The sequence below is a fragment of the Scyliorhinus torazame genome, chromosome 26 (genome assembly GCF_047496885.1).
Source record: "Scyliorhinus torazame isolate Kashiwa2021f chromosome 26, sScyTor2.1, whole genome shotgun sequence".
Taxonomy (NCBI): domain Eukaryota; kingdom Metazoa; phylum Chordata; class Chondrichthyes; order Carcharhiniformes; family Scyliorhinidae; genus Scyliorhinus; species Scyliorhinus torazame.
This window is the reverse complement of record NC_092732.1, coordinates 2,144,187-2,168,147: the sequence shown is the minus strand read 5'-3', so window position 1 is coordinate 2,168,147 and position 23,961 is coordinate 2,144,187.

The window sequence follows — 23,961 nt, the reverse complement described above, 5'->3', positions numbered from 1 at the left end:
AGAGGGTCGGTGATGTGCCCAGAGGGTCGGTGATGTGGTCAGAGGGTCAGTGATGGGGTCAGAGGGTCAGTGATGGGGTCAGAGGGTCAGTGATGGAGTCAGAGGGTCACTGATGGGGTCAGAGGGTCAGTGATGGGGTCAGAGGGTCAGTGATGGGATCAGAGGGTCAGTAATGGAGTCAGAGGGTCATTGATGGGGTCAGAGGGCCAGTGATGGGGTTGGAGGGTCAGTGATGGGGTCAGAGGGTCAGTGATGGGGTCAGTGGGTCAGTAACGAGGTCAGAGGGTCAGTGATGGGGTCAGAGGGTCAGTGATGGAGTCAGAGGGTCAGTGATGGGGTCAGAGGGTCAGTGATGGGTTCAGAAGGTCAGTGATGGAGTCAGAGGGTCATTAATGGGGTCAGAGTGTCAGTGATGGCGTCAGAGGGTCAGTGATGGGGTCAGAGGGTCAGTGATGGGGCCAGAGTGTCAGTGATGGGATGAGAAGGTCAGTGATGGGGTCAGAGGGTCAGTGATGGTGTCAGAGGGTCAGTGATGGAGTCAGAGGGTCATTGATGGGGTCAGAGGGCTGGCGATGGGGGTCAGAGGGTCAGTGATGGAGTGACAGGGTCAGTGATGGGGTCAGAAGGTCAGTGATGGGATCAGAGTGTCAGTGATTGGGTCCGAGGGTCAATGATGGCGTCACAGGGTCAGTGATGGGGTCAGAGGGTCAGTGATGGAGTCAGATGGTCAGTGATGGGGTCAAGGGTTAGTGATGAGGTCAGAGGGCCCATGATGGGGTCAGAGGGTCAGTGATGGGGTCAGTGGGTCAGGAATGGGGGTCAGAAGGCCAGTGATGGGGTCAGAGTGTCAGTGATGGGGTCAGAGGGTCAGTGATGGGGCCAGAGGGTCAGTGATGGGGCCAGAGGGTCAGTGATGGGATCAGAGGGTCAGTGATGGAGTGAGAGGGTCAGTGATGGGGTCAGAGGGTCAGTGATGGGGCCAGAGGGTCAGTGATGGGGCCAGAGGGTCAGTGATGGGGTCAGAGGGTCAGTGATGGTGAAAGAGGGTCAGTGATGGGGTCAGAGAGTTAGTGATGGGATCAGAGGGTCAGTGATGGGGTCAGAGGGTCAGTGATGGTGTCAGAGGGTCAGTGATGGAGTCAGAGGGTCTTTGATGGGGTCAGAGGGTCAGTGATGGGGTCAGAGGGTCAGTGATCAGGTCAGAGGGTCAGTGATGGGGTTAGAGTGTCAGTGATGGGGTCAGAGTGTCAGTGATGGGGTCAGAGGGTCAGTGATCAGGTCAGAGGGTCAGTGATGGGGTTAGAGTGTCAGTGATGGGGTCAGAGTATCAGTGATGGGATCAGAGTGTCAGTGATGGGGTCAGAGGGTCAGTGATCACGTCAGAGGGTCACTGATGCAGTCAGAGGGTCAGTGATGGGTCAGAGGGTCAGTGATAGGGCCAGAGGGTCAGTGATGGGGTCCGAGGGTCAATGATGGGGTCAGAGGGTCAGTGATCAGGTCAGAGTGTCAGTGATGGGGTCACTGTGTCAGTGATGGGGTCAGAGGGTCAGTGATGGAGCCAGAGGGTCAGTGATGGGGTCAAGGGTTAGTGATGAGGTCAGAGGGCCCATGATGGGGTCAGAGGGTCAGTGATGGGGTCAGAGGTTCAGTCATAGGGTCAGAGGGTCAGTGACGGGGTCAGAGGGTCAGTGGTGGGGTCAGGGGGTCAATGATGGGGTCAGAGTGTCAGTGATAGACTCAGAGGGTCAGTGGTGGGGTCAGAGGGTCAACGATGCGGTCAGAGAGTCACTGATGGGGTCAGAGGGTCAGTGATGAGGTCAGAGGGTCAGTAATGGGGTCAGAGGGTCAGTGATGAGGTCAGAGGGTCAGTGATGGGGTCAGAGGGCCAGTGATGAGGGTCAGAGTGTCAGTAATGGAGTCAGAGGGTCGGTGATGTGGCCAGAGGGTCAGTGATGGGGTCAGAGGGTCAGTGATGGGGTCAGAGGGTCAGTGATGGGGTCAGAGGGTCAGTGATGGAGTCAGAGGGTCACTGATGGGGTCAGAGGGTCAGTGATGGGGTCAGAGGGTCAGTGATGGGGTCAGAGGGTCAGTAATGGAGTCAGAGGGTCATTGATGGGGTCAGAGGGTCAGTGATGCGGTCGGAGGGTCAGTGATGGGGTCAGAGGGTCAGTGATGGGGTCAGTGGGTCAGTAATGAGGTCAGAGGGTCAGTGATGGGGTCAGAGGGTCAGTGATGGAGTCAGAGGGTCAGTGATGGGCTCAGAGAGTCAGTGATGGGGTCAGAAGGTCAGTGATGGAGTCAGAGGGTCATTAATGGGGTCAGAGGGTCAGTGATGGCGTCAGAGGGTCAGTGATGGGGTCAGAGGGTCAGTGATGGGGCCAGAGTGTCAGTGATGGGGTCAGAAGGTCAGTGATGGGGTCAGAGGGTCAGTGATGGGGCCAGAGGGTCAGTGATGGTGTCAGAGGGTCAGTGATGGAGTCAGAGGGTCATTGATGGGGTCAGAGAGTCAGTGATGGGGTCAGAGGGTCAGTGATGGAGTCAGAGGGTCATTGATGGGGTCAGAGGGTCAGTGATGTGGTCAGAGGGTCAGTGATGGAGTCAGAGGGTCATTGATGGGGTCAGAGGGTCAGTGATGGGGTCAGAGGGTCAGTGATCAGTTCAGAGGGTCAGTGCTGGGGTCAGAATGTCAGCGATGGGGTCAGAGGGTCAGTGATCAGGTCAGAGGGTCAGTGATGGGGTCAGAGGGTCAGTGATGGGGTCAGACGGTTAGTGATGGGGTCAGAGGGTCAGTGATGGGGTCAGAGGGTCAGTGATGGGGTCAGAGGGTCAGTGATCAGTTCAGAGGGTCAATGATGGGATCAGAGTGTCAGCAATGGGGTCAGAGGGTCAGTGATCAGGTCAGAGGGTCAGTGATGGGGTCAGAGGGTTAGTGATGGGGTCAGACGGTTAGTGATGGGGTCAGAGGGCCAGTGATGGGGTCAGAGGGTCAGTGATGGGGTCAGAGGGTCAGTGATGTGGTCAGAGGGTCAGTGATGGGGTCAGAGGGTCAGTGATGGGGTCAGAGGGTCAGTGATGGTGTCAGACGGTCAGTGATGGGGTCAGAGGGTCAGTGATGGGGTCAGAGGGTCAGTGTTGGGGTCAGAAGGTCAGTGATGGAGTCAGAGGGTCATTGATGGGGTCAGAGGGTCAGTGATGGGGTCAGAGGGTCAGTGATGGCGTCAGAGGGTCAGTGATGGGGTCAGAGGGTCAGTGATAGGGTCAGAGGGTCAGTGATGGAGTCAGAGGGTCATTGATGGGGTCAGAGGGTCAGTGACGGGGTCAGAGGGTCAGTGATCAGTTCAGAGGGTCAGTGATCAGTTCAGAGGGTCAGTGATGGGGTCAGAGTGTCAGCGATGGGGTCAGAGGGTCAGTGATCAGGTCAGAGGGTCAGTGATGGGGTCAGAGGGTTAGTGATGGGGTCAGACGGTTAGTGATGGGGTCAGAGGGTCAGTGATGGGGTCAGTGGGTCAGTAATGGGGCCAGTGGGTCAGTGATGGAGTCAGAGGGTCATTGATGTGGTCAGAGGGTCAGTGATGGGGTCAGAGGGTCAGCGATCAGGTCAGAGGTTCAGTGATGGGGTCAGAGTGTCAGTGATGGGGTCAGAGTGTCAGTGATGGGGGCAGTGCGTCAGTGATGGAGTCAGAGGGTCAGTGGTGGGGTCAGAGGGTCAGTGATGGGGTCAGATGGCCCTTGATGGGGCCAGAGGGTCAGTGTTGGGATCAGAGGGTCAGTGATTGGGCCAGAGGGGCAGTGATGGGGTCAGAGGGTCCGTGATGGGGCTAAAGGGGCTGTGATGGGGTCAGAGGGTCAGTGATGGGGTCAGAGGGTCAGTGATAGGGTCAGAGGTTCAGTGATGGGGTCAGATGGCCCTTGATGGGGTCAGAGGGTCAGTGATGGGGTCAGATGGCCCTTGATGGGGTCAGAGGGTCAGTGATGGGGCCAGAGGGTCAGTGATGGAGTCAGAGTGTCAGTAATGGGGTCAGAGGGTCATTGATGGGGTCAGAGGGTCAGTGATGGGGTCAGAGGGTCAGTGATCAGGTCAGAGGATCAGTGATTGGGTTAGAGTGTCACTGATGGGGTCAGAGTATCAGTGATAGGGTCAGAGTGTCAGTGATGGGGTCAGAGGGTCAGTGATCAGGTCAGAGGGTCAGTGATGCAGTCAGACGGTCAGTGATGGGGCCAGAGGGTCAGTGATGGGGTCAGAGGGTCAGTGATGGGGCCAGAGGGTAAGTGATGGGGCCAGAGGGTCAGTGATGGGGTCAGAGGGTCAGTGATGGGGTCCGAGGGTCAATGATGGGGTCAGAGGGTCAGTGATCAGGTCAGAGGGTCAGTGATGGTGTTAGAGTGTCAGTGATGGGGTCAGAGTATCAGTGATAGGGTCAGAGTGTCAGTGATGGGGTCAGAGGGTCAGTGATGGGGTCAGAGTATCAGTGATGGGGTCAGCGTGTCAGTGATGGGGTCAGATGGTCAGTGATCAGGTCAGAGGGTCAGTGATGCAGTCAGAGGGTCAGTGATGGGGTCAGAGGGTTAGCGATGGGGTTCAGAGGGTCAGTGATGGAGTGACAGGGTCAGTGATGGGGTCAGAAGGTCAGTGATGGGGTCAGAGGGACAGTGATGGGATCAGAGGGTCAGTGATTGGGTCCGAGGGTCAATGATGGCGTCACAGGGTCAGTGATGGGGTCACTGTGTCAGTGATGGGGTCAGAGGGTCAGTGATGGAGTCAGAGGGTCAATGATGGGGTCAAGGGTTAGTGATGAGGTCAGAGGGCCCATGATGGGGTCAGAGGGTCAGTGATGGGGTCAGTGGGTCAGGAATGGGGGTCAGAAGGCCAGTGATTGGGGTCAGAGTGTCAGTGATGGGGTTAGAGGGTCAGTGATAGGGTCAGAGGGTCAGTGACCGGGTCAGAGGGTCAGTGATGTGGTCAGAGGGTCAGTGATGGGGTCACTGTGTCAGTGATGGGGTCAGAGGGTCAGTGATGGAGTCAGAGGGTCAGTGATGGGGTCAAGGGTTAGTGATGAGGTCAGAGGGCCCATGATGGGGTCAGAGGGTCAGTGATGGGGTCAGTGGGTCAGAAATGGGGGTCAGAGGGTCAGTGATGGAGTCAGAGGGTCATTGATGGGGTCAGAGGGTCAGCGATCAGGTCAGAGGTTCAGTGATGGAGTCAGAGGGTCAGTGATGGGGTCAGAGGGTCAGTGATGGGGTCAGATGGCCCTTGATGGGGCCAGAGGGTCAGTGATGGGATCAGAGGGTCAGTGATGGGGCCAGAGGGTCAGTGATGGGTTCAGGGGGTCAGTGATGGGGTCAGAGGGTCAGTGATCAGGTCAGAGGGTCAGTGATGGGGTCAGAGGGTCAGTGATGGGGTCAGAGGGTCAGTGATGGGGTCAGAGGGTCATTGATGGGTTCAGGGAGTCAGTGATGGGGTCAGAGGGTCAGTGATCTGGTCAGAGGGTCAGTGATGGGGTCAGTGGGTCAGGAATGGGGGTCAGAAGGCCAGTGATGGGGGTCAGAGTGTCAGTGATGGGGTTAGAGGGTCAGTGATGGGGTCAGAGGGTCAGTGAACGGGTCAGAGGGTCAGTGATGTGGTCAGATGGTCAGTGATGGGGTCACTGTGTCAGTGATGGGGTCAGAGGGTCAGTGATCAGTTCAGAGGGTCAATGATGGGATCAGAGGGTCAGCAATGGGGTCAGAGGGTCAGTGATCAGGTCAGAGGGTCAGTGATGCAGTCAGACGGTCAGTGATGGGGCCAGAGGGTCAGTGATGGGGTCAGAGGGTCAGTGATGGGGCCAGAGGGTAAGTGATGGGGCCAGAGGGTCAGTGATGGGGTCAGAGGGTCAGTGATGGGGTCCGAGGGTCAATGATGGGGTCAGAGGGTCAGTGATCAGGTCAGAGGGTCAGTGATGGTGTTAGAGTGTCAGTGATGGGGTCAGAGTATCAGTGATAGGGTCAGAGTGTCAGTGATGGGGTCAGAGGGTCAGTGATGGGGTCAGAGTATCAGTGATGGGGTCAGCGTGTCAGTGATGGGGTCAGATGGTCAGTGATCAGGTCAGAGGGTCAGTGATGCAGTCAGAGGGTCAGTGATGGGGTCAGAGGGTTAGCGATGGGGTTCAGAGGGTCAGTGATGGAGTGACAGGGTCAGTGATGGGGTCAGAAGGTCAGTGATGGGGTCAGAGGGACAGTGATGGGATCAGAGGGTCAGTGATTGGGTCCGAGGGTCAATGATGGCGTCACAGGGTCAGTGATGGGGTCACTGTGTCAGTGATGGGGTCAGAGGGTCAGTGATGGAGTCAGAGGGTCAATGATGGGGTCAAGGGTTAGTGATGAGGTCAGAGGGCCCATGATGGGGTCAGAGGGTCAGTGATGGGGTCAGTGGGTCAGGAATGGGGGTCAGAAGGCCAGTGATTGGGGTCAGAGTGTCAGTGATGGGGTTAGAGGGTCAGTGATAGGGTCAGAGGGTCAGTGACCGGGTCAGAGAGTCAGTGATGTGGTCAGAGGGTCAGTGATGGGGTCACTGTGTCAGTGATGGGGTCAGAGGGTCAGTGATGGAGTCAGAGGGTCAGTGATGGGGTCAAGGGTTAGTGATGAGGTCAGAGGGCCCATGATGGGGTCAGAGGGTCAGTGATGGGGTCAGTGGGTCAGAAATGGGGGTCAGAGGGTCAGTGATGGAGTCAGAGGGTCATTGATGGGGTCAGAGGGTCAGCGATCAGGTCAGAGGTTCAGTGATGGAGTCAGAGGGTCAGTGATGGGGTCAGAGGGTCAGTGATGGGGTCAGATGGCCCTTGATGGGGCCAGAGGGTCAGTGATGGGATCAGAGGGTCAGTGATGGGGCCAGAGGGTCAGTGATGGGTTCAGGGGGTCAGTGATGGGGTCAGAGGGTCAGTGATCAGGTCAGAGGGTCAGTGATGGGGTCAGAGGGTCAGTGATGGGGTCAGAGGGTCAGTGATGGGGTCAGAGGGTCATTGATGGGTTCAGGGAGTCAGTGATGGGGTCAGAGGGTCAGTGATCTGGTCAGAGGGTCAGTGATGGGGTCAGTGGGTCAGGAATGGGGGTCAGAAGGCCAGTGATGGGGGTCAGAGTGTCAGTGATGGGGTTAGAGGGTCAGTGATGGGGTCAGAGGGTCAGTGAACGGGTCAGAGGGTCAGTGATGTGGTCAGATGGTCAGTGATGGGGTCACTGTGTCAGTGATGGGGTCAGAGGGTCAGTGATCAGTTCAGAGGGTCAATGATGGGATCAGAGGGTCAGCAATGGGGTCAGAGGGTCAGTGATCAGGTCAGAGGGTCAGTGATGGGGTCAGAGGGTTAGTGATGGGGTCAGACGGTTAGTGATGGGGTCAGAGGGCCAGTGATGGGGTCAGAGGGTCAGTGATGGGGTCACAGGGTCAGTGATGGGGTCAGAGGGTCAGTGATGGGGTCAGAGGGTCAGTGATGGGGTCAGAGGGTCAGTGATGGGGCAGAGGGTCAGTGATGGTGTCAGACGGTCAGTGATGGGGTCAGAGGGTCAGTGATGGGGTCAGAGGGTCAGTGTTGGGGTCAGAAGGTCAGTGATGGAGTCAGAGGGTCATTGATGGGGTCAGAGGGTCAGTGATGGTGTCAGAGGGTCAGTGATGGTGTCAGAGGGTCAGTGATGGGGTCAGAGGGTCAGTGATGGGGTCAGAGGGTCAGTGATGGGGTCAGAGGGTCAGTGATGGAGTCAGAGGGTCAGTGATGGGGTCAGAGGGTCAGTGACGGGGTCAGAGGGTCAGTGATCAGTTCAGAGGGTCAGTGATGGGGTCAGAGTGTCAGCGATGGGGTCAGAGGGTCAGTGATCAGGTCAGAGGGTCAGTGATGGGGTCAGAGGGTTAGTGATGGGGTCAGACGGTTAGTGATGGGGTCAGAGGGTCAGTGATGGGGTCAGTGGGTCAGTAATGGGGCCAGTGGGTCAGTGATGGAGTCAGAGGGTCATTGATGGGGTCAGAGGGTCAGTGATGGGGTCAGAGGGTCAGCGATCAGGTCAGAGGTTCAGTGATGGGGTCAGAGTGTCAGTGATGGGGTCAGAGTGTCAGTGATGGGGGCAGTGGGTCAGTGATGGAGTCAGAGGGTCAGTGGTGGGGTCAGAGGGTCAGTGATGGGGTCAGATGGCCCTTGATGGGGCCAGAGGGTCAGTGTTGGGATCAGAGGGTCAGTGATGGGGTCAGAGGTTCAGTGATGGGTTCAGATGGCCCTTGATGGGGTCAGAGGGTCAGTGATGGGGTCAGATGGCCCTTGATGGGGCCAGAGGGGCAGTGATGGGGTCAGAGGGTCAGTGATGGGGCCAGAGGGGCAGTGATGGGGTCAGAGGGTCAGTGATGGGGTCAGAGGGTCAGTGATGGGGTCAGAGGTTCAGTGATGGGTTCAGATGGCCCTTGATGGGGTCAGAGGGTCAGTGATGGGGTCAGATGGCCCTTGATGGGGTCAGAGGGTCAGTGATGGGGCCAGAGGGTCAGTGATGGAGTCAGAGTGTCAGTAATGGGGTCAGAGGGTCATTGATGGGGTCAGAGGGTCAGTGATGGGGTCAGAGGGTCAGTGATCAGGTCAGAGGATCAGTGATTGGGTTAGAGTGTCAGTGATGGCGTCACAGGGTCAGTGATGGGGTCACTGTGTCAGTGATGGGGTCAGAGGGTCAGTGATGGAGTCAGAGGGTCAATGATGGGGTCAAGGGTTAGTGATGAGGTCAGAGGGCCCATGATGGGTCAGAGGGTCAGTGATGGGGTCAGTGGGTCAGGAATGGGGGTCAGAAGGCCAGTGATTGGGGTCAGAGTGTCAGTGATGGGGTTAGAGGGTCAGTGATGGGGTCAGAGGGTCAGTGACCGGGTCAGAGGGTCAGTGATGTGGTCAGAGGGTCAGTGATGGGGTCACTGTGTCAGTGATGGGGTCAGTGGGTCAGTGATGGAGTCAGAGGGTCAGTGATGGGGTCAAGGGTTAGTGATGAGGTCAGAGGGCCCATGATGGGGTCAGAGGGTCAGTGATGGGGTCAGTGGGTCAGAAATGGGGGTCAGAGGGTCAGTGATGGAGTCAGAGGGTCATTGATGGGGTCAGAGGGTCAGCGATCAGGTCAGAGGTTCAGTGATGGAGTCAGAGGGTCAGTGATGGGGTCAGAGGGTCAGTGATGGGGTCAGATGGCCCTTGATGGGGCCAGAGGGTCAGTGATGGGATCAGAGGGTCAGTGATGGGGCCAGAGGGTCAGTGATGGGTTCAGGGGGTCAGTGATGGGGTCAGAGGGTCAGTGATCAGGTCAGAGGGTCAGTGATGGGGTCAGAGGGTCAGTGATGGGGTCAGAGGGTCAGTGATGGGGTCAGAGGGTCATTGATGGGTTCAGGGAGTCAGTGATGGGGTCAGAGGGTCAGTGATCTGGTCAGAGGGTCAGTGATGGGGTCAGTGGGTCAGGAATGGGGGTCAGAGTGTCAGTGATGGGGTTAGAGGGTCAGTGATGGGGTCAGAGGGTCAGTGAACGGGTCAGAGGGTCAGTGATGTGGTCAGATGGTCAGTGATGGGGTCACTGTGTCAGTGATGGGGTCAGAGGGTCAGTGATCAGTTCAGAGGGTCAATGATGGGATCAGAGGGTCAGCAATGGGGTCAGAGGGTCAGTGATCAGGTCAGAGGGTCAGTGATGGGGTCAGAGGGTTAGTGATGGGGTCAGACGGTTAGTGATGGGGTCAGAGGGCCAGTGATGGGGTCAGAGGGTCAGTGATGGGGTCACAGGGTCAGTGATGGGGTCAGAGGGTCAGTGATGGGGTCAGAGGGTCAGTGATGGGGCAGAGGGTCAGTGATGGTGTCAGACGGTCAGTGATGGGGTCAGAGGGTCAGTGATGGGGTCAGAGGGTCAGTGTTGGGGTCAGAAGGTCAGTGATGGAGTCAGAGGGTCATTGATGGGGTCAGAGGGTCAGTGATGGTGTCAGAGGGTCAGTGATGGTGTCAGAGGGTCAGTGATGGGGTCAGAGGGTCAGTGATGGGGTCAGAGGGTCAGTGATGGAGTCAGAGGGTCAGTGATGGGGTCAGAGGGTCAGTGACGGGGTCAGAGGGTCAGTGATCAGTTGAGAGGGTCAGTGATGGGGTCAGAGTGTCAGCGATGGGGTCAGAGGGTCAGTGATCAGGTCAGAGGGTCAGTGATGGGGTCAGAGGGTTAGTGATGGGGTCAGACGGTTAGTGATGGGGTCAGAGGGTCAGTGATGGGGTCAGTGGGTCAGTAATGGGGCCAGTGGGTCAGTGATGGAGTCAGAGGGTCATTGATGGGGTCAGAGGGTCAGTGATGGGGTCAGAGGGTCAGCGATCAGGTCAGAGGTTCAGTGATGGGGTCAGAGTGTCAGTGATGGGGTCAGAGTGTCAGTGATGGGGGCAGTGGGTCAGTGATGGAGTCAGAGGGTCAGTGGTGGGGTCAGAGGGTCAGTGATGGGGTCAGATGGCCCTTGATGGGGCCAGAGGGTCAGTGTTGGGATCAGAGGGTCAGTGATGGGGTCAGAGGTTCAGTGATGGGTTCAGATGGCCCTTGATGGGGTCAGAGGGTCAGTGATGGGGTCAGATGGCCCTTGATGGGGCTAGAGGGGCAGTGATGGGGTCAGAGGGTCAGTGATGGGGCCAGAGGGGCAGTGATGGGGTCAGAGGGTCAGTGATGGGGTCAGAGGGTCAGTGATGGGGTCAGAGGTTCAGTGATGGGTTCAGATGGCCCTTGATGGGGTCAGAGGGTCAGTGATGGGGTCAGATGGCCCTTGATGGGGTCAGAGGGTCAGTGATGGGGCCAGAGGGTCAGTGATGGGGCCAGAGGGTCATTGATGGAGTCAGAGTGTCAGTAATGGGGTCAGAGGGTCATTGATGGGGTCAGAGGGTCAGTGATGGGGTCAGAGGGTCAGTGATCAGGTCAGAGGATCAGTGATTGGGTTAGAGTGTCAGTGATGTGGTCAGAGTATCAGTGATAGGGTCAGAGTGTCAGTGATGGGGTCAGAGGGTCAGCGATCAGGTCAGAGGGTCAGTGATGCAGTCAGAGGGTCAGTGATGGGGCCAGAGGGTCAGTGATGGGGTCAGAGGGTCAGTGATGGGGCCAGAGGGTAAGTGATGGGGCCAGAGGGTCAGTGATGGGGTCAGAGGGTCAGTTATTGGGTCCGAGGGTCAATGATGGGGTCAGAGGGTCAGTGATCAGGTCAGAGGGTCAGTGATGGTGTTAGAGTGTCAGTGATGGGGTCAGAGTATCAGTGATAGGGTCAGAGTGTCAGTGATGGGGTCAGAGGGTCAGTGATGGGGTCAGAGTATCAGTGATGGGGTCAGAGTATCAGTGATGGGGTCAGCGTGTCAGTGATGGGGTCAGAGGGTCAGTGATCAGGTCAGAGGGTCAGTGATGCAGTCAGAGGGTCAGTGATGGGGTCACAGGGTTAGCGATGGGGGTCAGAGGGTCAGTGATGGAGTGACAGGGTCAGTGATGGGGTCAGAAGGTCATTGATGGGGTCAGAGGGACAGTGATGGGATCAGAGGGTCAGTGATTGGGTCCGAGGGTCAATGATGGCGTCACAGGGTCAGTGATGGGGTCACTGTGTCAGTGATGGGGTCAGAGGGTCAGTGATGGAGTCAGAGGGTCAGTGATGGGGTCAAGGGTTAGTGATGAGGTCAGAGGGCCCATGATGGGGTCAGAGGGTCAGTGATGGGGTCAGTGGGTCAGGAATGGGGGTCAGAAGGCCAGTGATGGGGGTCAGAGGTCAGTGATGGGGTTAGAGGGTCAGTGATGGGGTCAGAGGGTCAGTGACCGGGTCAGAGGGTCAGTGATGTGGTCAGAGGGTCAGTGATGGGGTCACTGTGTCAGTGATGGGGTCAGAGGGTCAGTGATGGAGTCAGAGGGTCACTGATGGGGTCAAGGGTTAGTGATGAGGTCAGAGGGCCCATGATGGGGTCAGAGGGTCAGTGATGGGGTCAGTGGGTCAGGAATGGGGGTCAGAGGGTCAGTGATGGAGTCAGAGGGTCATTGATGGGGTCAGAGGGTCAGTGATGGGGTCAGAGGGTCAGCGATCAAGTCAGAGGTTCAGTGATGGGGTCAGAGGGTCAGTGATGGGGTCAGATGGCCCTTGATGGGGCCAGAGGGTCAGTGATGGGATCAGAGGGTCAGTGATGGGGCCAGAGGGTCAGTGATGGGTTCAGGGGGTCAGTGATGGGGTCAGAGGGTCAGTGATCAGGTCAGAGGGTCAGTGATGGGGTCAGAGGGTCAGTGATGGGGTCAGAGGGTCAGTGATGGGGTCAGAGGGTCATTGATGGGTTCAGGGGGTCAGTGATGGGGTCAGAGGGTCAGTGATCAGGTCAGAGGGTCAGTAATGGGGTCAGAGGGTCAGTAATGGGGTCAGAGGGTCATTGATGGAGTCAGAGTGTCAGTAATGGGGTCAGAGGGTCATTGATGGGGTCAGAGGTTCAGTGATGAGGTCAAAGGGTCCGTGATCAGGTCAGAGGGTCAGTGATCAGGTCAGAGGGTCAGTGATGCAGTCAGAGGGTCAGTGATGGGGTCAGAGGGTCAGTGATGGGGCCAGCGAGGAAGTGATGGGGTCAGAGGGACAGTGATGGGGTCAGAGGGTCAGTGATGGGGTCAGAGGGACAGTGATGGGGTCAGAGGGTCAGTGATGGGGTCCGAGGGTCAATGATGGCGTCAGAGGGTCAGTGATGGGGTCACTGTGTCGGTGATGGGGTCAGAGGGTCAGTGATGGAGTCAGAGGGTCAGTGATGGGGTCAAGGGTTAGTGATGAGGTCAGAGGGCCCATGATGAGGTCAGAGGGCCCATGATGGGGTCAGAGGGTCAGTGACCGGTTCAGAGGGTCAGTGATGTGGTCAGAGGGTCAGTGATGGGGTCAGAGGGTCAGTGATGGGGTCAGAGGGTCAGTGATGGGGTCAGAGGGTCGGTGATGGGGTCAGAGGGTCAGTGATGGAGTCAGAGGGTCAGTGATGGGGTCAGAGATGGAGTCAGAGGGTTAGCGATGGGGGTCAGAGGGTCAGTGATGGGGTCAGAAGGTCAGTGATGGAGTCAGAGTGTCAGTGATGGAGTCAGAGGGTCATTGATGGTGTCAGAGGGTTAGCGATGGGGGTCAGAGGGTCAGTGATGGGGTCAGAGAGTCAGTGATGGGGTCAGAGGGTCGGTGATGGAGTCAGAGGGTCAGAGATGGAGTGAGAGGGTCAGTGATGGTGTCAGAGGGTCAGTGATGGGGTCAGAGGGTCAAGGATGGGGTCAGAGGGTCAGCGATGGGGTCAGAGGGTCAGTGATGGGGTCAGAGGGTCATTGATGGGGTGAGAGGGTCGGTGATGGAGTCAGAGGGTCAGTGATGGAGTCAGAGGGTCAGTGATGGGGTCAGAGGGTCAGGGATGGGGTCAGAGGGTCAGTGATGGGGTCAGAGGGTCGGTGATGGGGTCAGTGGGTCAGCGATGGGGTCAGAGAGTCAGTGATGGGGTGAGAGGGTTGGTGATGGGGTCAGAGTGTCGGTGATGGGGTCAGATGTTCAGCGATGGGGTCAGAGGGTCAGCGATGGGTTGAGAGGGTCAGTGATGGGGTGAGAGGGTCGGTGATGGGGTCAGAGGGTCAGTGATGGGGTCAGAGGGTCAGTGATGGGGTCAGAGGGTCAGTGATGGTGTCAGAGGGTCAGTGATGGAGTGAGAGGGTCAGTGATGGGGTCAGAGGGTCAGTGATGGGGTCAGAGGGTCAAGGATGGTGTCAGAGGGTCAGTGATGGGGTCAGAGGGTCGGTGATGGAGTCAGAGGGTCGGTGATGGAGTCAGTGGGTCGGTGATGGAGTCAGTGGGTCAGTGATGGGGTCAGAGGGTGAGTGATGGGGGTCAGAGGGTCGGTGATGGTGTCAGAGGGCCAGAGTAAGAGAGAGAGACAGAAACGGAGTAGACAGGAGCAGGAGGTCGGCCACTTCGCCCTTCGAGCATTGGATATGACCGTGGGGTGATCCTTTATCTGAGCATCACGCTCCCCGGGCGCTCCCCGTACCCCTCGACCCCGTGAGAGTTCAGAAGCCTATCGCCTTCCTTAAATTCAGCGACCTGCCCTCCAAACCCGTTCTGCGGTGGAGAATTCCACAGGGTCACCGGGAAGCGGGGGGTTCAATCCCTGGGTTTGGCCGTGAGAACGAGAATCTTTCCCCATTTCTCTGCCGGGTGGAGATCGAGTGAAAATCTCAGAATGTTCCCTGACATCATCATTGGGACTCAGCTTCAACCCATCGTTCCCATGGAGACCACAGTACAAAATACACGGAGGAAATGGATAAAGGCAGAGCCAGGAAAACCAGGAACAGTTCCAGAGGCTCCTATTGTCAGGGTCAGATTAAACAGTGTGTGCGCAGGAAACTAGTCCCCAGTGCAGTCCGTCCACTGGGCCACAGTGCGCGGGGGGTACTCAACACTGCGGGACGCTCCACTGGGACCTGGCGCACTGGGCCGTGGTTCAGTGGGATGCGTTGCACTGGGACACGCCACAATGGGTCACAATTCACTCCAACACATTGACAATAAACGATCATTATTATGTGGGCAGCACTGTAGCACAGCGGTTAGCTCTCTGGCTTCACAGCTCCAGGGTCACGGGTTCGATTCCCGGCTTGGGTCACTGTCTGTGCGGAGTCTGCACATCCTCCCCGTGTCTGGGTGGGTTTCCTCCGGGTGCTCCGGTTTCCTCCCACAGTCCACAGATATACAGGTTAGGTGGATTGGCCGTGTTAAATTGTCTCTTAGTGTCCAAAGATGTGCAGCTTAGGTGGATTGGCCGTGCTAAATTGTCCCTTAGTGTCCAAAGATGTGCAGGTTAGGTGGATTGGCCGTGCTAAATTGCCCCTTAGTGTCCAAAGATGTGCGGGTTAGGTGGATTGGCCGTGCTAAATTGTCCCTTAGTGTCCAAAGATGTACAGGTTAGGTGGATTGGCCGTGTTAAATTGTCCCTCAGTGTCCAAAGGTGTACAGGTTAGGTGGATTGGCCGTGTTAAATTGTCCCTTAGTGTCCAAAGATGTGCAGGTTGGGTGGATTGGCCGTGCTAAATTGTCCCTTAGTGTCCAAAGATGTGCAGGATAGGTGGATTGGCCGTGCTAAATTGTCCCTTAGTGTCCAAAGATGTGCGGGTTAGGTGGATTGGCCGTGCTAAATTGTCCCTTAGTGTCCAAAGGTGTACAGGTTAGGTGGATTGGCCGTGTTAAATTGTCCCTTAGTGTCCAAAGATGTGCAGGTTGGGTGGATTGGCCGTGCTAAATTGTCCCTTAGTGTCCAAAGATGTGCAGGATAGGTGGATTGGCCGTGCTAAATTGTCCCTTAGTGTCCAAAGATGTTCAGGTTAGGTGGATTGGCCGTGCTAAATTGTCCCTTAGTGTCCAAAGATGTGCAGGTTAGGTGGATTGGCCGTGCTAAATTGCCCTGAGTGTCCAAAGATGTTCAGGTTAGGTGGATTGGCCGTGCTAAATTGTCCCTTAGTCTCCAAAGATGTTCAGGTTAGGTGGATTGGCCGTGTTAAATTGTCCCTTAGTGTCCAAAGATGTACAGGTTAGGTGGATTGGCCATGCTAAATTGTCCCTTAGTGTCCAAAGATGTGCAGGTTAGGTGGATTGGCCGTGTTAAATTGTCTCTTAGTGTCCAAAGATGTGCAGCTTAGGTGGATTGGCCGTGCTAAATTGCCCCTTAGTGTCCAAAGATGTGCGGGTTAGGTGGATTGGCCGTGCTAAATTGTCCCTTAGTGTCCAAAGATGTACAGGTTAGGTGGATTGGCCGTGCTAAATTGTCCCTTAGTGTCCAAAGATGTGCAGGTTAGGTGGATTGGCCGTGCTAAATTGTCCCTTCGTGTCCAAAGATGTACAGGTTAGGTGGATTGGCCGTGCTAAATTGCCCCTTAGTGTCCAAAGATGTGCAGGTCCCTTAGTGTCCAAAGATGTGCAGGTTAGGCGGATTGGCCGTGCTAAATTGTCCCTTAGTGTCCAAAAAATGAAGAGGGGTTATTAGGTTACGGGAATGGGGTGGAAATGACGGCTTAAGAGTGTCGGTGCCGACTCGAATGGCCTCCTCCAGCACGGTATGTTGTATGTGGAACATGTCGCACTGGGACACGTTGCACCGTCGCACCGGGACACGTTGCACCGGGACACGTCGCACCGGGACACGTCGCACCGTCGCACCGGGACACGTTGCACCGGGACACGTCGCACCGGGACACGTCGCACCGCCGCACCGGGACACGTTGCACCGGGACACGTCGCACCGGGACACGTCGCACCATCGCACCGGGACACGTCGCACCCGGACACGTCGCACCATCGCACCGGGAGACGTCGCACCCGGACACGTCGCACCGTCGCACCGGGACACGTCGCACCGGGACACGTCGCACCCGGACACGTCGCACCGTCGCACCGGGACACGTCGCACCGGGACACGTCGCACCCGGACACGTCGCACCGTCGCACCGGGACACGTCGCACCGTCGCACCGGGACACGTCGCACCGTCGCACCGGGACACGTCGCACCGTCGCACCGGGACACGTCGCACCGTCGCACCCGGACACGTCGCACCGTCGCACCGGGACACGTCGCACCGTCGCACCCGGACACGTCGCACCGTCGCACCCGGACACGTCGCACCGTCGCACCCGGACACGTCGCACCGTCGCACCGGGACACGTCGCACCGTCGCACCCGGACACGTCGCACCGTCGCACCGGGACACGTCGCACCGTCGCACCGGGACACGTCGCACCGTCGCACCGGGACACGTCGCACCGGGACACGTCGCACCCGGACACGTCGCACCGTCGCACCGGGACACGTCGCACCGGGACACGTCGCACGGGGACACGTTGCACTGGGACACGTTGCACCGTCGCACCGGGACACGTCGCACCGGGACACGTCGCACCGGGACACGTCGCACCGTCGCACCGGGACACGTCGCACCGGGACACGTCGCACCGTCGCACCGGGACACGTCGCACGGGGACACGTCACACCGGGACACGTCGCACCGTCGCACCGGGACACGTCGCACCGGGACACGTCGCACGGGGACACGTCGCACGGGGACACGTCGCACCGGGACACGTCGCACCGAGACACGTCACACCGTCGCACCGGGACACGTCGCACCGGGACACGTCGCACCGGGACACGTCGCACCGTCGCACCGGGACACGTCGCACCGGGACACGTCGCACCGTCGCACCGGGACACGTCGCACCGGGACACGTCGCACCGGGACACGTCGCACCGGGACACGTCGCACCGTCGCACCGGGACACGTCGCACCGGGACACGTCGCACCGTCGCACCGGGACACGTCGCACGGGGACACGTCGCACCGTCGCACCGGGACACGTCGCACCGGGACACGTCGCACCGTCGCACCGGGACACGTCGCACCGTCGCACCGGGACACGTCGCACCGTCGCACCGGGACACGTCGCACCGGGACACGTTGCACCGGCACACGTCGCACCGGGACACGTCGCACGGGGACACGTTGCACGGGGACACGTCGCACCGGGACACGTTGCACCAGGATACGTCGCACCGGGACACGTCGCACCGTCGCACCATGACACGTCGCACCGTCGCACCGGGACACGTCGCACCGTCGCACCGGGACACGTCGCACAGGGACACGTCGCACCGTCGCACCGGGACACCGGGACACGTCGCACCGTCGCACCGGGACACGTCGCACCGTCGCACCGGGACACGTCGCATCGTCGCACCGGGACACGTCGCACGGGGACACGTCGCACCGGGACACGTCGCACCGAGACACGTCGCACCATCGCACCGGGACACGTCGCACCGGGACACGTCGCACGGGGACACGTCGCACCGGGACACGTCGCACCGAGACACGTCGCACCGGGACACGTCGCACCGGGACACGTCGCACCAGGACACGTCGCACCGTCGCACCGGGACACGTCGCACCGTCGCACCGGGACACGTCGCACCGGGACACGTCGCACCGGGACACGTCGCACCGTCGCACCGGGACACGTCGCACCGGGACACGTCGCACCGTGACACGTCGCACCGTCGCACCGGGACACGTCGCACGGGGACACGTCGCACCGTCGCACCGGGACACGTCGCACCGGGACACGTCGCACCGTCGCACCGGGACACGTCGCACCGGGACACGTCGCACCGGGACACATCGCACCGGCACACGTCGCACCGGGACACGTCGCACCGGGACACGTCGCACCGGGACACGTCGCACCGGGACACGTCGCACCGTCACACCGGGACACGTCGCACCGGGACACGTCGCACCGGGACACGTCGCACCGAGACACGTCGCACCGGGACACGTCGCACCGGGACACGTCGCACCGAGACACGTCGCACCGTCGCACCGGGACACGTCGCACCGAGACACGTCGCACGGGGACACGTCGCACCGAGACACGTCGCACCGTCGCACCGGGACACGTCGCACCGGGACACGTCGCACCGGGACACGTCGCACCGGGACACGTCGCACCGGGACACGTCGCACCGAGACACGTCGCACCGTCGCACCGGGACACGTCGCACCGGGACACGTCGCACCGGGACACGTCGCACCGTCGCACCGGGACACGTCGCACCGGGACACGTCGCACCGGGACACGTCGCACCGGGACACGTCGCACCATCGCACCGGGACACGTCGCACCGGGACACGTCGCACCATCGCACCGGGACACGTCACACCGGGACACGTCGCACCGTCGCACCGGGACACGTCGCTCCGTCGCACCGGGACACGTTGCACCGAGACACGTCGCACCGAGACACGTCGCACCGAGACACGTCGCACCGGGACACGTCGCACCGTCGCACCGGGACACGTTGCACCGAGACACGTCGCACCGTCGCACCGGGACACGTCGCACCGTCGCACCGGGACACGTTGCACCGGGACACGTCGCACCGGGACACGTCGCACCGTCGCACCGGGACACGTCGCTCCGTCGCACCGGGACACGTTGCACCGGGACACGTCGCACCGGGACACGTCGCACCGTCGCACCGAGACACGTCGCATCGGGACACGTCGCACCGTCGCACCGGGACACGTCGCACCGGGACACGTTGCACCGTCGCACCGGGACACGTCGCACCGGGACACGTCGCACCGGGACACATCGCACCGGGACACGTCGCACCGGGACACGTCGCACCATCGCACCGGGACACGTTGCACCGAGACACGTCGCACCGGGACACGTCGCACCGGCACACGTCGCACCGGGACACGTCGCACCGGGACACGTCGCACCGGGACACGTCGCACCGGGACACGTCGCACCGGGACACGTCGCACCGGGACACGTCGCACCGGGACACGTCGCACCGGGACACGTCGCACCGGGACACGTCGCACCGTCGCACCGGGACACGTCGCACCGAGACACGTCGCACCGGGACACGTCGCACGGGGACACGTCGCACCGGGACACGTCGCACCGAGACACGTCGCACCGGGACACGTCGCACCGGGACACGTCGCACCGGGACACGTCGCACCGGGACACGTCGCACCGGGACACGTCGCACCGTCGCACCGGGACACGTCGCACCGGGACACGTCGCACGGGGACACGTCGCACCGAGACACGTCGCACCGGGACACGTCGCACCGGGACACGTCGCACCGGGACACGTCGCACCGGGACACGTCGCACCGGGACACGTCGCACCGGGACACGTTGCACCGTCGCACTGGGACACGTCGCACGGGGACACGTCGCACCGGGACACGTCGCACCGTCGCACCGGGACACGTCGCACCGGGACACGTCGCACCGTCGCACCGAGACACGTCGCACCGGGACACGTCGCACCGTCGCAGCGGGACACGTCGCACCGTCGCACCGGGACACGTCGCACCGGGACACGTCGCACCGGGACACGTCGCACCGTCGCACCGGGACACGTTGCACCGGGACACGTCGCACCGGGACACGTCGCACTGGGACACGTCGCACCGGGACACGTCGCACCGAGACACGTCGCACCGTCGCACCGGGACACGTCGCACCGGGACACGTCGCACCGGGACACGTCGCACCGTCGCACCGGGACACGTCGCACCATCGCACCGGGACACGTCGCACCGTCGCACCGGGACACGTCGCACCGAGACACGTCGCACCGAGACACGTCGCACCGGGACACGTCGCACCGGGACACGTCGCACCGTCGCACCGGGACACGTTGCACCGAGACACGTCGCACCGTCGCACCGGGACACGTCGCACCGGGACACGTCGCACCGGGACACGTTGCACCGGGACACGTCGCACCGTCGCACCGGGACACGTCGCTCCGTCGCACCGGGACACGTTGCACCGGGACACGTCGCACCGGGACACGTCGCACCGTCGCACCGAGACACGTCGCATCGGGACACGTCGCACCGTCGCACCGGGACACGTCGCACCGGGACACGTTGCACCGTCGCACCGGGACACGTCGCACCGGGACACGTCGCACCGGGACACGTCGCACCGGGACACGTCGCACCGGGACACGTTGCACCGTCGCACCGGGACACGTCGCACCGGGACACGTCGCACCGGGACACGTCGCACCGGGACACGTCGCACCGGGACACGTCGCACCGAGACACGTCGCACCGTCGCACCGGGACACGTCGCACCGGGACACGTCGCACCGAGACACGTCGCACCGTCGCACCGGGACACGTCGCACCGAGACACGTCGCACGGGGACACGTCGCACCGAGACACGTCGCACCGTCGCAAAGGGAAACACCGCACCGGGACACGTCGCACCGGGACACGTCGCACCGGGACACGTCGCACCGAGACACGTCGCACCGAGACACGTCGCACCGTCGCACCGGGACACGTCGCACCGGGACACGTCGCACCGGGACACGTTGCACCGTCGCTCCGGGACACGTCGCACCGGGACACGTCGCACCGGGACACGTCGCACCGGGACACGTCGCACCATCGCACCGGGACACGTCGCACCGGGACACGTCGCACCGTCGCACCGGGACACGTCGCACCGAGACACGTCGCACCGAGACACGTCGCACCGAGACACGTCGCACCGGGACACGTCGCACCGTCGCACCGGGACACGTTGCACCGAGACACGTCGCACCGTCGCACCGGGACACGTCGCACCGTCGCACCGGGACACGTTGCACCGGGACACGTCGCACCGGGACACGTCGCACCGTCGCACCGGGACACGTCGCTCCGTCGCACCGGGACACGTTGCACCGGGACACGTCGCACCGAGACACGTCGCATCGGGACACGTCGCACCGTCGCACCGGGACACGTCGCACCGGGACACGTTGCACCGTCGCACCGGGACACGTCGCACCGGGACACGTCGCACCGGGACACGTCGCACCGGGACACGTCGCACCGGGACACGTCGCACCATCGCACCGGGACACGTCGCACCGAGACACGTCGCACCGGGACACGTCGCACCGGGACACGTCGCACCGGGACACGTCGCACCGGGACACGTCGCACCGGGACACGTCGCACCGGGACACGTCGCACCGGGACACGTCGCACCGGGACACGTCGCACCGTCGCACCGGGACACGTCGCACCGAGACACGTCGCACCGAGACACGTCGCACCGGGACACGTCGCACCGGGACACGTCGCACCGGGACACGTCGCACCGCGACACGTCGCACCGTCGCACCGGGACACGTCGCACCGAGACACGTCGCACCGGGACACGTCGCACCGAGACACGTCGCACCGGGACACGTCGCACCGGGACACGTCGCACCGGGACACGTCGCACCGGGACACGTCGCACCGTCGCACCGGGACACGTCGCACCGGGACACGTCGCACCGGGACACGTCGCGCGGGGACACGTCGCACCGAGACACGTCGCACCGGGACACGTCGCACCGGGACACGTCGCACCGAGACACGTTGCACCGTCGCACCGGGACACGTCGCACGGGGACACGTCGCACCGGGACACGTCGCACCGTCGCACCGGGACACGTCGCACCGGGACACGTCGCACCGTCGCACCGAGACACGTCGCAGCGGGACACGTCGCACCGGGACACGTCGCACCGGGACACGTCGCACCGAGACACGTCGCACCGGGACACGTCGCACGGGGACACGTCGCACCGAGACACGTCGCACCGAGACACGTCGCACCGGGACACGTCGCACCGGGACACGTCGCACCGGGACACGTCGCACCGGGACACGTCGCACCGTCGCACCGGGACACGTCGCACCGGGACACGTCGCACCGGGACACGTGGCACCGGGACACGTCGCACCGGGACACGTCGCACCGGGACACGTCGCACCGTCGCACCGTCGCACCGGGACATGTCGCACCGGGACACGTCGCACCGGGACACGTCGCACTGTCGCACCGGGACACGTCGCACCCGGACACGTCGCACGGGGACACGTCGCACCGGGACACGTCGCACCGAGACACGTCGCACCGGGACACGTCGCACGGGGACACGTCGCACCGAGACACGTCGCACCGGGACACGTCGCACCGGGACACGTCGCACCGTCGCACCGAGACACGTCGCACCGTCGCACTGGGACACGTCGCACGGGGACACGTCGCACCGAGACACGTCGCACGGGGACACGTCGCACCGGGACACGTCGCACCGGGACATGTCGCACCGGGACATGTCGCACCGGGACACGTCGCACCGTCGCACCGGGACACGTCGCACCGGGACACGTCGCACCGTCGCACCGGGACACGTCGCACCGTCGCACCGGGACACGTCGCACCGTCGCACCGGGACACGTCGCACCGGGACACGTCGCACCGGGACACGTCGCACCGGCACACGTCGCACCGGGACACGTCGCACCGGGACACGTCGCACCGTCGCACCGGCACACATCGCACCGGGACACGTCGCACCGTCGCACCGGGACACGTCGCACCGGGACACGTCGCACCGGGACACGTCGCACCGAGACACGTCGCACCGGGACACGTCGCACCGGGACACGTCGCACCGAGACACGTCGCACCGTGACACGTCGCACCGAGACACGTCGCACGGGGACACGTCGCACCGAGACACGTCGCACCGGGACACGTCGCACCGGGACACGTCGCACCGGGACACGTCGCACCGAGACACGTCGCACCGTCGCACCGGGACACATCGCACCGGGACACGTTGCACCGGGACACGTCGCACCGAGACACGTCGCAGCGGGACACGTCGCACCGTCGCACCGGGACACGTCGCACCGGGACACGTCGCACCGTCGCACCGGGACACGTCGCACCGGGACACGTCGCACCGTCGCACCGGGACACGTCGCACCGGGACACGTCGCACGGGGACACGTCGCACCGGGACACGTCGCACGGGGACACGTCGCACCGGGACACGTCGCACCGATCACGTCGCACCGGGACACGTCGCACCGGGACACGTCGCACCGTCGCACCGGGACACGTCGCACCGGGACACGTCGCACCGTCGCACCGGGACACGTCGCACCGAGACACGTCGCACCGTCGCACCGGGACACGTCGCACCGGGACACGTCGCACCGGGACACGTCGCACCGGGACACGTCGCACCGGGACACGTCGCACCGAGACACGTCGCACCGTCGCACCGGGACACGTCGCACGGGGACACGTCGCACGGGGACACGTCGCACCGAGACACGTCGCACCGTCTCACCGGGACACGTCGCACGGGGACACGTCGCACGGGGACACGTCGCACGGGGACACGTCGCACCGGGACACGTCGCACGGGGACACGTCGCACCGGGACACGTCGCACCGGGACACATCGCACCAGGACACGTCGCACCGGGACACGTCGCACCGGGACACGTCGCACCGTCGCACCGGGACACGTCGCACCGGGACACGTCGCACCGTCGCACCGGGACACGTCGCACCGAGACA